Raw genomic sequence first — 3588 nt, 5'->3', positions numbered from 1 at the left:
GCAAGCATTTTCGCATTCTTCTTCAGTTTGGGATGATAAAACTGAATATTGATCATCTTCCCATATGGTGTTGTCCAAAGATATGGCTATGCTACTTTGTGTTTCATTTCCACATCCCACAGTAGTTAACTTTGTCTGGCAACACAAACTATGGCTACTCTCGTCAGTGAAGTCAAAACCAGGAATAAAGTTGCATATGGCTTGCTGATCCATGAGAATACAATGCCCCTTCCATCAGCAAATGCCCATCGGTTGATGATGCCCAGTTGATGGACTCTTCTGATCAACTCTTAGTGAATAGACTCTGAAGATCCCATCGACATCAATCGTCATACGGTAAAAACGGCTGTTGATGATGGGATCTCCACCGGGAAATAGACTGTTTATAGTGTAACCGGTGCTATTCAGCAAATACAAGTATCCATCAGCATCAAGATTTAATGAACAGTTGTCTTCTTGGCCATTCGTACCTGAGGCCCAATATGCATATGTGCCCGTGTCGTCAGTTCTAATGGGGTATTGAACAAGGTTGCCGTCAATCTAAATCTTGAGCAGAAATATTCCAGTGGAGTGGTCTGTTTCTAATAAACTAGAGAACAACTCCTGCACTGCGAGTAGCCTTTGACCTGGTAGAAGTGTGTTTGAAGGAAATTGTTAAGTTTGTCTCGAATTCTTGACCCGTTTTGAAGATTGACCCGATCCGACATATTTTGGTGGTGATTGGATCAACCGCGACCCGATGGATCGACCAACGATTTGGAGTATATATAATGTATTGTTGCTTGTTGAGAAAGTCATTGTATTTTGGGGTTTTTCGTGCTAGGGTTTCAGGGCGAGTTTTTCCTCGCTGTTGCTAGCGTGTAATTCCTCTTCTGCATAGTGAATCATCTTCTTCTTCACCCGAGGACGTAGCACACCACCCTGGTATGTGAACCTCGTTAAATCTCTGTGTCGTACTGATCTATTGTCTCTTTATTATTCGTGTTTCTTGGTGTTTGATCTTACAGAAATGATCAAAATTTTGTCATATGATACTTCCGGTTGAATTATATACAACGAAATTGCCGGTGTCAAGCATGGAAGCCGAATTCGCAGACTGGGAAACGTCTGCAATAGTTATCTCTTGGTCTTGTGTGACTTGCAGGGTGATCCTACCATCATTGGTAAGGAGCAATGTAGCATTGCTAGACAAAGGTGGATCATCTCGATTTGCTGTCCATACCACGGTTTGTTGAGGTATTTGTGCAAACCAAATTCCAATGGCAAACCCATTTGCTTGATGATAAAATCCAAAGGCAAATCGACCAGAAGGAGAAAGCCATGATGAATTGGTGGAGGAAGGGGAAAGAGAGAGGAACCTAAGCTAATATTTGATGATATTTTTTGAGCTGCTACTACTGCACAAATATAAAGTGGAGAGAGGAGTAGTAGAAACACAAAGGTAGCAGCTGCCATGATAATTGGAAGAAGAGAGTAGTTAGTTGGGTTTGTGATCTACAATTGTCTTAATTTGGTCCCTTTTTATTGTTACTTCGTTAAGGGTGTTCTAGTCAATGTTTCAAACCTCGAATTGTATAAGCAGTTAAGCACTACCGAGCTCTAGGGGTGTTCTTGGGGAGCAAGTACATTGAACAAATGGTGAAAGGAGAGATTAGTATCGAAGATATAATAAATTAACAATGGATTCTAACGGACGGTGCGTTTATTTTATTTAATTTGATTTGATACCTAAACATATATTAGGTCTAAAATTTTGTGTGGTTGACTCCAAAGGATAGGGTTTGAGAAAAATTATAATGGGAATTGCGTGAGCCGTCCCTGCTTCCTAGTTCCTACCACTTCAACTCGCTGCAGCTGGATCGGCCAATCAGATCCAAATATAATTAATAAATGCAAATTTCAAATATAACTCTTCTTTCATGACGTACATAATTAATATGTCATAAGGGATAAACTTTTATAAATTCACCTACTATGAAACCATCCCAAGCTATGTATATTAAAGAAGAAAACCCAAGATAACACCTCTGTATAATTTATAAGACATTAGAAACCCATCTAATAAGGAAAGGGAGATTATATATATATATATATATATATAAAATAAGGGTTAGGTGTGGCTGCGTTTAATCGGAGTTTACCCTTAGATCTCAATCATAGGTAAAAAAAAAAAAAAAATCCCAAATTAAAGACCAAACTCATGAACCATTCTTCATGTCCAAATTAATATGAGTAATATGAGTATCTCTCTAGCCCGGTGTTTTAGCTTGTTCATTTGTAAAAAAAATTTTCCTTTTTCAATTCTAAGCATTATGATATTTTAGCTAGGAAAAAAAAAGAGTTCCTCTGTAATACATGATTTAATAATGATTTGGGAGGGATAGCAACACAAGCCAATACAAAAAACAAAATATGAGACCATTTGATGTTCTTGAGGTTTACATATTTAATGAGGTTATCATTTTTTGCAAACAAAATATATAATATGAATCCAAGTGGTAATGTTTACTCTCCCCCCTTCCCCCCCACCCCAACCCCTTAACAAAAATAAAATCAGTCACACCGAGACAATTACTTTCCAAGTCAACATGGTTAGAGTACATTGACCTATTATTTTCCGGATTGAAGTCTTTTTTTCAATTACTTTTATCGTAACGTAGAATTTGAAACCGTCAACATCCGTTTAAAAAATCATTTGTAGTCCTTTTCTCTCTGAGGTAGGTGGCGTGTACATATCATCAAATATATATTTTTTCAGGGGTAAATTACATCTGAAGTGAGAAAGGACGTCTAAGGGTTTCTCCATTTTAAAAACGTGACATATGGTTCCAAACAAGTTAAAAACTACTCTAACTTAACTAAAGAGTTAAAAATATTTTAAAATTTCAATTTTTTCCATTGAAAGAAATCAACCCTCATTTAAATTACAGTATGCTTCAATCTTTACCATCCTCAAGCACTTACCCTCCTCTAATGTGATAAAGGCTGTCAATTTAGTACCGATATTGAAACCATTATGAATTATCGAATCAAAACTGTAACAAACGAGATTTGGTATGGTTTTGATATGATAAAAGAGATTTTTTTTTTTTTGACACATTACGATATTAGTATTTAAGCAAAAACTATTAGGTATGTATTGAAATTGTACCAAAATATAGAATACCTAACCGTACTAAAATATATCAGATATCATACCAAAATACGAACTATATAAATAAAAGGGGGAAATGACGAAAAGGTTATACATAACCGTATTCGTACCGAATAAAAATCAGATTTATATGGAATAAAAATCGTATCGAAATCAAAACGAGCCAAAACCAATATATGGTAAATAATTTGGCATGATTTCAGTTTCGGTATTTGATATCGATATCAATATCGAATTAACAGCCTCAATCATGCCAGTGGAGGGTGGGTGCTTGAATTGGTAAAAGGATGCAAAATATTGTAACTTAAATGAGTGCTAATTTCTTTCAGTGAGAAAAATTGAAATTTTGAAATATTTTAAACTCATTAATTTTCCAAGGTTAGGCTAATCTTGATTGACCTTATTTTTTATATTTGTCCTATGCATTAGAAGAA

At 35.7% G+C, this 3588-nt stretch overlaps 1 pseudogene; it reads right to left on the bottom strand.

Annotated features, from left to right (window-relative positions):
- Positions 1 to 234: 234 nt before the first annotated feature.
- LOC122063695 lies at positions 235 to 1455 on the bottom strand (annotated as a pseudogene).
- Between the last annotated feature and the right edge of the window lie 2133 nt (positions 1456 to 3588).

This window comes from Macadamia integrifolia, unplaced genomic scaffold, assembly GCF_013358625.1.
Source record: "Macadamia integrifolia cultivar HAES 741 unplaced genomic scaffold, SCU_Mint_v3 scaffold1424, whole genome shotgun sequence".
Taxonomy (NCBI): Eukaryota; Viridiplantae; Streptophyta; class Magnoliopsida; order Proteales; family Proteaceae; genus Macadamia; species Macadamia integrifolia.
The sequence above is the reverse complement of the archived record's forward strand: the minus strand, read 5'-3'. Positions and strand labels throughout refer to the sequence as shown.